The sequence below is a fragment of the Apis laboriosa genome, unplaced genomic scaffold (genome assembly GCF_014066325.1).
Source record: "Apis laboriosa isolate Shangri-la unplaced genomic scaffold, ASM1406632v1 scaffold149_cov153, whole genome shotgun sequence".
Classification (NCBI taxonomy): domain Eukaryota; kingdom Metazoa; phylum Arthropoda; class Insecta; order Hymenoptera; family Apidae; genus Apis; species Apis laboriosa.
Genome location: NW_025221797.1, coordinates 180,271 through 191,215, shown reverse-complemented (window position 1 = coordinate 191,215; position 10,945 = coordinate 180,271).

Genomic DNA, 10,945 nt, shown 5'->3' with positions numbered 1-10,945 from the left:
TCAAAGGCAGTAATAAAACTACCAATCTTTTAAATTTTCCTTACATTATATTCCTTACATTAATGGATTGTGAATCAAAAAAGATTGAAAAAGTATATCTTCGAATTTGCTTGATAAAATGTAAGCAATTTTTACGAATTTAAATAAATTTTAATAGAATTAAACGCGGTAAAAAAGACTTTCTTTCGAAGTCTTTTTCTTATTTCGTATTCTCCATCCATATTTGTCTTTTACTGTAGGTATTTACCTTTTCTCCTTTTGGAGAAATTTCACGTTGAACGCCGGACTGTAAAATTGTTACATGAGATGTGCGAAACAGGAAAAAGCAACATATTGCTTTGATTCTAAATGTTTCGCTTGAATTCCGCGTAGAAATATTCACGTCAACAAGCAGGACGACATTTTTCAGATGTAAACTAGCACGATTGTTTTCTTCGCAGAATCTGTGTGACAGATATAAATATACGTCGAACAATGTACGAGAAATTTGATTTTTATATTTTTTGCACATTTGTTCCCGAGTTTTCATTACGAAATTTCATTATTTTTACAATTATTTCATTTTGGCAAGCAATAATAGAATACGTGGAATAATAAAAGAATACAATTATTTTGTAATATAATCGTTTAATTTTTTTTTCTATTCTAACTCAATTTTAAAGTTTCCTCTTCTTATTTTTATTATTATCAAAGGATCATCACAATTCTATTTTTCATTGAAATAGAATTTGAAATATTTATATAAGTATATACATATACAAATATAAATCAGCATCAAGTCTAAGATGAAAAATTTCTAAATTAACAATTCACTTAATCGAGCGACTTTTCTCTTTCTTTTTTCAACACAATATAAGAATACAAATAAAGATCGTTCTAAATTCCAAACCAATGTTGTAAAATCTAAGAATTCTAAATTATTCCAATTATTTAACCATTGAATTAATATTTAACAAAAATCTATCGTTCTCGAAAGCATACGTGCGCGTTTTCATAGAATTTTTAACAAATTTCAATGTTTTATTTCTCAATTAAAAAATTAAAAAAAAGAAAAAAAGAAAAAGACGAACGAGATGAACAAGGAAAAAATAGATAATCTCGTTATTTCTTAACTTTTCTTCCTTCTCTTTTTCCTAATTTTGAATTAAATTGAATCGACCCCCTGCAACGTTCGTAATACAAGGAAACACGAATTCGATTCGTGTACCGTACGATATCGCGCGTCGTGTAAATTAGAGCGCTAATTAATCGGAACGACCATTGACCAGGCACGTATACAATGCCTGCATAAGCTACAAAGGAGCATCAAGTTGACTAGAACAGGTTGCATTGTATGTTGGCTTCCACCACTTACCAAGTACAGATCCTTGTAGAAAATATCGATATAAAATAAAATATACTTTACTTTCAGAGACATAAGTATTTTGATATCGTGATAAATTAATTTTATTTCAAGTTCCAACGAAGAAAATTGATATTAGAAAATTGATTCAGAAAAGTTATTATTATTATCTGATTATTAGATACTTGTGAATCTATGAATTTTGAGTATTTTTACAATACAATAATTTTTAATTTTGAATTAATCCGATTGATTTTTCTTCTATAAAATATTTTTTTCTTTCTTTCTAGTTTTTATTTGAAAGTGTTTTGAAAAATCGTGGAAATGTGAAATAGATCTGATAAAAATCTATTTAAATAAAAAAAGAAAATTATTTTCAAAATTGTTTCGAATATAGATAGGGAAGAATGGTGTTACAGCTTTCTAAGGGGGATATTTTTGAGAGTAAATACAATAACGTTCATTAATAAATTACATAGTAATTTCATTGTCAGATCTCGTATATCGTCCCGCAGACGTCGTTTACACGCTACTCGTTTTGAAGACGAGGCATTTACTTAAAATAATACTCTTAAGAAACATGTTTCAAGCTCTCCTTTAAAATTGGCGAGGCTCGTGGCTTTTCGACAAGTTGTTTTAACGAAGTTTGATTAAACATGGCTACGAAAAGTAGCGGTATTCACATTTTACTACCGTGTCCAATGTTTACGACATGCCTCTCGCTACCGAGGATACAAGTGTCAGGTGTGCTTACAATGGCTCGCAGAAAATTTATTTTTTTCCACGAACAATGTCTATAATGATTCGCCTTTTAATTTAAAAGAATGAATCTTACATCATTTCAAACGAACATGTCTTATTAAGTTCCCTGATTTGTGATAATTTTTACGACAATCTTTTGTCAAAAGTTAATGGATTCTTGAACGCATATAGATACTTTTAGAAAATCATTCTTAAACACGTTATAAGAATATAAAACTTGGATTATCTTCTTTCTTACCTTCTTTCTTTTCTTTCCCAATTTTTATAATCGAACAAAATAAAATAAAATCAATTTCCTCCCTAAATTCTTAATTTTACCGAATATAATCTTCTCCATAGAAAAAGTTTCTTCTTCCTATTACAATTATTCGTGGATATTTCGAAAATTTTCTTCTCTTTAACGTAACCATTATATTTTCTAAGGGAGAATAAAATTATTATCATTTACGTAATACCAAACGTTTTCCAATATTATCAAAGAGCAATGAAACGTGATTACATTTATACCGTAGACTGGGTCACCGATAATCACGTGATCTTTCCAAATAGAAATTAAACAGTACATTTATATACAGAGATAACAATAAATAAGCACCATTCCACGATTCAAGAAATGAACGACTAATCAATCCGACAGTTTTGACCTGACATAACATTTCTCATTACTTCGTCAAAAATAGCATTCCCCTTATGTGTCCGTGCCATAAACTAAACTCGGTGTTCTTCTCTCGACGAAACACACACACACTCGAAGATGAATAACGATAAAGAAAGAGAAGAGACACCCGAGCTCTCGGTTCATTATACAACATCTGCAACAATCCTAAAAGGCTCCGTGTATATATATATATATACGGCGCGTGTTACAGAGGCTTGGGATCCGCGCGCAAAGAGGAAGGCTTAACGAGCCGTGCCGGCGGTGGCGCACGTTCTGGCTATTGTTGTCGGGTAAATCGACGTCCAAATCAATTCTAATATTTCTCGCGAATCGATTGTTATCGGTATGGGCGCAATGCTTCACCCGGCGGCCTCGTTCCGCTTCGTAATAATAGATCCCCGTGATAATGAACCGGAAAAGCGTTTCGCTATGCGGCTACCACGATAATTCGCCGATCCCGCACAAAGGAACTCTAATAATCGCGATGCATTAGTGAAAAAACGAAGAGAAACGGAAGAAAGAGGGAGGGGAGAAATAATCGCGCGAAATTCAAAAATTAATACCTTTTTTCCATCGAACTGCACCCTGTTGCAGAGGGATAGTTTTCTCATTCGGCTTTAAAATTTGTACGATTTTTTTTTGGATAAAATGTATAGTTATAGGAAGGATTTGTGAATGCGTGATTCTCTTGATCTTGAATTTTATATCATATATTCTTCCTTTACATCTACGAAATAAAGAAACGTTAATATATTGCATACTTTAATACTATAATATTGCATCATCAATCGTAAAATTTGAACTAGGAGATAATTAAATGGAATCTTACCAACGAATTATTATTATTAAACTTAAAAAAAAAAAAAAAAAAAAGGGAAAAACAATGAAACGTATTTACCTCTGTCGAATCTGTTTCCTTTTCTCTGGAAGAGAATTCGATGGTTCGACGACCGAGGGAGGGAGTTTGGGAACGAATCTCAACTCTTCAACCCAGATTCGGACAATTGAATCGGAAAAGGACGGAATGGAAAGGGTTTCCCGCGTAAATTTCAAGGCAACGGTGATCGTGTCGGGCGGAAGAACGATAGGAGGTGACGAATGAAAAGCGGTCCCTTTAACCGACCTACATACACACGCCATTGGCCGACGATGTAAAGTTTCCAATTTCCAATTTCGAAACTTTAAACCGTCCCGTTGCGACGCCCGGAATTCCCCGAGCTTCTTTCGAATTTTCCACCGTATGCAAATACTTCCGCCCGTTTTCGATTTGCTGCCACTTTCCCCGAGTATTTCCAATACCTATCCCATATATATATATCGATGTACACACATACATATATGAATTTATTTTCACCATGAGACGATAAGATGGTAAATAAGATTGGAATACAAGTTTTTATTTTCTAATTACAAATTTACTATTTTTTTTTTTTTTCTTAAAGTTTTACAGAATCGTCAAGTCAATTCTCTTAAAATTAAAATTAATGAGATTATGTTGAATATGTTGATGAGATTACGTTGGGCTCGATCTATTTTTGAACGTTATTCCTTGACTCGAGATAGATAGAATTTCGTTTATTATTTTTTTTTTTTTTTTTTGTTAAAGAATTGCAATTTTGGATTGCTTGGATCCATCTTATCATGGGAATATCGGGAAACACGATTGTATGGTCATCGTGCAAATGTCGAATATGAGAGGGTAATTTCACGATTCTGTTCATCGAGGGCCGGCAAATATTTGAACGCGAGGCTCGATCCTAGTTAGGAAGGAACAATATCCTCGATATTCGAAGGAAACGAATTGGATGAAAAGGGAGGGGAGGGGAAGAGGGGAAGTGGTGATTTTCGCGGAAGAAAGGAAGGGAGGTGAATAATAACGGAGGGGAAGGGCGTCCAAGTTAGCTGAAAGAAGGTGAGCCGAGGTTTAAAGAAGGGTGTAAGTACAAAGGTTGGGCAAATACCCGAGGAGGGAGGAAAGTTATGCGGCGCTTACAGCTTTTCGAGAGCAGAAGAAGCACAAAGGGATAGAAGAAAGATTTGAGGAAACGCGGTTTTAAAGCGAACTTACGATTGTTTTCCTTCCTACGCGATTTAAAATAGTAGAAAATAGTTTTTTGACTATGAATGAATAACTCTTTTTATTTTTAAATTTCTTCTCAAATTGAACAGATTTAAGATTCACTCTTTTTCAAACGATTAGACTAATACATATGGAAGTCACAAAGCAAAGTTTCGTTTTAATTTGAAATTCGATACAGACAGAAAGATGATTTCTAAAAACTAACTCGCTCCTTCGTTCCAACGAACAATCCATCTATCATCGAGGAAACGATCGACTAATAAATCCAAGACACGATATATCCTCGATAAAATATAACGAATATAATCTCTCGCATATAATCTCGGTGGTAAAAAGAGTCGTAAAACGTAAGGAAAGAGAGAGAGAGAGAGAGAGAGAGAGAGAGAGAGAGAGAGAGAGAGAGAGAGAGATCTATTAAGTATACGTAGTTGAAACAGAAGAAAGCGAGCAGAATGTAAAATGGTCGAGAGGGAAGATTCGGAATACACGAGTGGCTATTATGACAACGCAGGGGAGAAACAAAACTATTTAGAAGAATGAGAGAGAAGTAGCGTCAAGGAGGATACAAAAGTATAAAACGTGCCGAGGAATATAAAAGGTAATGTGGAAGGTGGAGGGGGAAGGGGGGAAGGAAAAGAAAGAGAAAAATCCTGGCGGCTGCCCTTTTCCCGCGTGTTTCTCCCCTTGTGCAAACGTATGCACAAGCACTCGAGTTTTCGTACGACGAAACGGCACACAGATTTTGTCCAACGACACGATGGACGAGCGAGGATGGAACGAAACAGCTTTTAAAGATAATCTCGACCATCTCTGTCTGATACACGACGGGTTGGATAGGCTCAATCGACGATAATGAATGCTGGATGAACGAACGATTGCTCGTTTTGTGTGTGTATATAGGGTGTTGTAAAAGATCACCGAGTGATTTGATTGGCAAATATATATATATATATATATATATACACACGTTAAACAGGTTATATGGGATATTTTTAACAAAGGTTGATTTCGATTTTTGAGTTTTCATGTGTATATGTAATTTTATAAGTTTCAAGTGTGATATGTTATATAAATTTCGATTGAATTCGATATAAGGATCTATAAAGAAGTATCGACATGTGTTAATTATTTAATTAAACAGGGGTGTTATATAGGATATTTTTAACGAAGGTTGATTTCGATTTTTGAGTTTTCATGTGTATATGTAATTTTATAAGTTTCAAGTGTTATATAAATTTCGAATTCGGTATAAGAATGTGCTGTAAAAAAGTATCGACATGTGTTAATTATTTAATTAAATAGGGGTGTTATTTTTAACGAAGGTTGATTTCGATTTTTGAGTTTGTTTTTGTATATATAATTTTATAAGTTTCAAGTGTGACGTTATATAAATTTTGAATTCGGTATAAGGATGTGGTGTAAAAAAGTATCGACATGTGTTAATTATTTAATTATTATGTTTAATTATATTGTTTATACATCACGTTTAATATTAATATTTATTTTTGGCTTTGATAATATAATATTTGGTTGTGTTCTGGCGTCGATATTCCATATTTCGATAATTTTTTGTTTTTAAATTGCACATTATTAAAAATTACAAGAGTTATTCAAGATGGAAGCGACGCGATATTAGATTTTGTCGATTTTCTAATATGAAAGGGAAAAAAGCTTCGTAAGGGATTTTACGCGTGCGATCTAAGTGATATGCCGACTAAGCAGTGTGACTTTATATCTTTGCATCCGTCAAGCAAAAATTAAAACAGATTTCTTATTAAAAAAAAAAAAAAATCTCACGCAATAAATTATACAATTTAGTTTCACTATTTAAAGATTATTATTATTAAATTATTATTATTATTATTATTTAAAGATTAGTGTAATATTTTCGTGTTGAAGAAAATTAGGACAATATCCATGTATTAATGATGATCACGTGTCGAGAGAAAAGGAATAAATAATTCGTTACTTTTCGCCGAAATCAAATGAGATTGTATTCCGATTTGTCGCAGTTCAGAAACTATGATGTGTTGAATTCTAGGAAGAGATAGAGCTGATAAACGGAATTGCTGGACCGGAATTGAAACTCGGATCTTTCAGATCGCCCCAGTAATTCATCTATTCGGGTTATCTGTATAATCTTTCTTGCTAAATCCCCTGTTCTAAAGGGGAAAAAAAACCGTTTCCGCGTATAAATCCTTCGACACTTGTAACTACAGATATATTTATTTTTAAAAAATGTTTAAAAAATGTCCATTTAAAAATTCTCAATCATATATACGATGTGAAAAAGAAATGATATTTAATCGAGGTACTTGATAATAAAACACGTTAAACGAATAAATTCTATATAAATTCTAATAATTATTATTTACTTTTATTTTAATTTATCTCGTATAATTAACGAAGAAATAATGAAATAATTTGAAAACAGTTATAAAATAAAAAATTGATCGTTCCAAATCCACAAAATTTAAACTGTTCTCTCGTTTACAATATATACACGTTCATAGAAAAATGATGAAATCTTTGGTTACATTATTTTGTTATTCAATCCGTCTAAATGAATCCTCAACTCATTAATCCCTCGATAACAAGACACCCTGTATATAGACGAGAAATACCGATTTTACGTCGACGAATAACCGTGTAATCGCGCGGTTCTGGGGAAAAAAAAAAAAAATGGAAGGAAAGGGGAGAGATCGTGTTCCGGATATATAAAGGACAAATTGCACGAGCCAATCAACTCCTGATTGGCGGCACAGAGAATATCCCGTTAAATAATGTATGCAAATTGTGCCCGTCGTGGATATATCACAGGCGAATATTATAATTTCACAGCGGCGATATATAATTTTACGATTTCGAGAACGTTTAAAAATCTGTTGATCGAATCGAATCGTAATAAAAAGCGGCGAGATGCGCGTCCAACGAAAATGGATATATCGGATGGCGGAAAAAAGATGGAAACGAAATAGCCGATTCTACGAGTCGAAAATATAAACATTTTATTCGCGGAATGGTGATATGAGGATATCGTTTCTGCGAGATGTAACAGCGCGTTGGAAAAGAAAATTTTTCAATCCGTTCACGTTTTTTTTTCTATTGATATTTTTCTTTTTTTCTTTTTTTTTTTTTTTTTTTTTTGTTGTTCGAATAAAAACTGTTGATTAGATCCAAACGTGAAACGCATACACGGGAACGATACACGGATGTCTAATAATTGGTTGGAAAAGCAATTCGATTCGAAATTCGACTGCGATTAAAAATTAATCGAATCGAAGGATATTTCGAGGATTTGAAAATTATTTTATTTTTCATTATTATTTTCATTATATTTCATATTCGATCGTTTTAATTCTTCGATCAAGAGGGAATTTTTTTTTTTTTTTAAGTGATTTTTAAAAACCGTGCGCCTTCTATTTTGCTAAAAAGGATTTGTTTGGAATTTATTTCTCTCTCTCTGGAGGATCCACGGATGTTACCAGGACACTTTTCTGGCCGTGTCGGCGGAATTGATTAATTTCGCCAAGCTTTAATGCTACAGAAATTTAATACGTTTTATCCAATTGAAATTTCGCATTTCATTTATCGCACGATCCGACGATACTTTCGGTAAATACACAATGTTCCAGCGTAGCCTTCATCAATAAATAACGTTTCCCTCGTTATTTCCGCGTCTTTAAACGTCGAGAATAATTTATCCGTGCATTCTGTACAAGATACAGCATCTCATATTTTTCTTTTTTTCATATGAAAAATAAGAAAGAATCCTTTGGTTCACGTTACAGAAAAAAATTTCCAAAATTCCATGTATGTAATCCCAGAGCGAAGAATAATTCAATAAACTCCATTTATCTTAACAAATTCTCCAAAACACTTTTCCTCGATATTTCAATTTCAAACCCTGATCGCTCTTCCCTCTCAATTAATATCTTAATTAGTAAGCAATTAATATCTTAATTAGTATCCACAACAATATTCATCCCCACCAAACGTGTCAAGTAATTGGCAGTAATTCAAGGCAACAGTTTGCAACAGCATTTTCGAAAGACCTCCTCGATAGCCGATGGTCGTTTCGCGCATCTGTCGTCTGAGCAAGGGGTTACCAGTTTCACCCTCCTATCCTGTATTCGGCAATTCGTGATGCGCATCAAAAGAGGAAAAAAAAAAAAAAAAATGTGCAGCACTCGACAAGAAAGTGGAGAGAGTTCCTCCAGCGTATCGCACAATACGCTTTGAGATATTTCTTCAGAGCAACCTTGAAACGAGACGCTCATAATCCCGTACTTGCATCGTAAATTTTCCCTGACTCTGTCAAAGCAGGCTGGCTTATCGCTTGCTTGTAAAACGTATATATCGTCGTAATTGTTGCGTGTGTATGTTTGTTACGGTTGGAATATTATTCCTGGAAACGATTTATTAATCGCAATAAACTTGTTGTTCGAGATTATCATTTGAGAGAGAGTTTATTCCGTTTGGAGGTGAATTTTCTTTCTAGGGTGGTTCTTGAGGAGGGTCTGGGAAATTTTATAGAGCGTGAAGCAGAGAGTCTTGCAATCAATAAGTTTTTTTAAATTTTCGATATTGGATAATTTTTTTTCGATATTGGAGGAGTTTAAATAATTTGATCGGCATGAGAAGAAAATTATCCTGAAATATTCAATTTTGAGGGAATCTTGATCGAGAATCCTTGTAAATAATTCTATCTATTTATTATTAATAATAAGAATCATGTTATTAATGCGAAAGGAAAGGAAAGGAAGAAAGTGTTCCATTCTGAGTCTATTAGCAAATCCATTAGTAACGTCAATTAGCAGATCCATTATATAGTTTTAAATAACTGGACGTGGATGACAGATCAGAGGAAGATAGTTATACATAAATTGTAGAAGTGATATTAGAATCTCTTTGTAAGAACTCTCCAAGAATGTTTCGAATTTTAATTTTACTTTGGAATTTTTTTATCAATCCAATCATCCGACTTATGATCAGAGTCTCTCTGGTTGATACATCACCATTATTCTTAATAATGATATTTGGTTTTGGAAAATATAGACAATTTTTTTGCGAATAATGCAAAAGAAAAAATATATACTTCAATTTCATTAAAATAACGAGGAGAATATTTTAATATTTTATGATATAACGTCGATAACACGTCTCTTTTCCATATTACACGAATATTATGCGGCTTATATTTTTACAGAAATACAATAAACGTTGTTAAACGTTATTCCATATTTCGCGAGTGATGACGAAACGTTTTTAAATTGTTCATTTCCCCGAATCGTGAAAGATCGTTTAAACATCTTTGGGAGGAAAAGAAAAGTAGCGGCACAGCCACAGGGAAAATGGACCGCACCGATGTTAAAGTGGTTCGAGTTGGATGGAGAGGGAACCAGTTTTAGCATGACGGAATGAGAAATGCGATCTCCGCGTCGATGCCGAATGAGACGATAAAGTTTTAACAGGGAAAGTTTCATGGAAATGGACGTTATAAAGGCTAATGCTCTATAATGCTCTATAATAAGATTATCCATTGGAATATTGTTTTTTTTTTTATAAAAAAATACTTGTAAACATTTTTAAACACGTCTTATTTTGCTTCACTCTTATCTGCTTAACTATAATAATTAAATATTATTCAAACAATAAATAGATGCAATTAATCATTGAGTCATAGACTTAAGAGAAATCTCTAACTTCAATTGCTTATAATTTAGTAAAATATTATATAACTTATAATATTTAATAACTATTATAATAATTATAATAATTATAATAAATATTATAAGTCATAGACTTAAGAGAAATCTCTAACTTCAATTGCTTATAATTTAGTAAAATATTATATAAGTTATAATATTTAATAACTATTATAATAATTATAATAATTACAATAAATATTATAACTTATCATATTAAATAACTTGATAAGTTAATCGATCGATATTTTTGCACGTTTGTCCAGAATCGATCTTTCGNACTTCAATTGCTTATAATTTAGTAAAATATTATATAACTTATAATATTTAATAACTATTATAATAATTATAATAATTACAATAAATATTATAACTTATTATATTAAATAACTTGA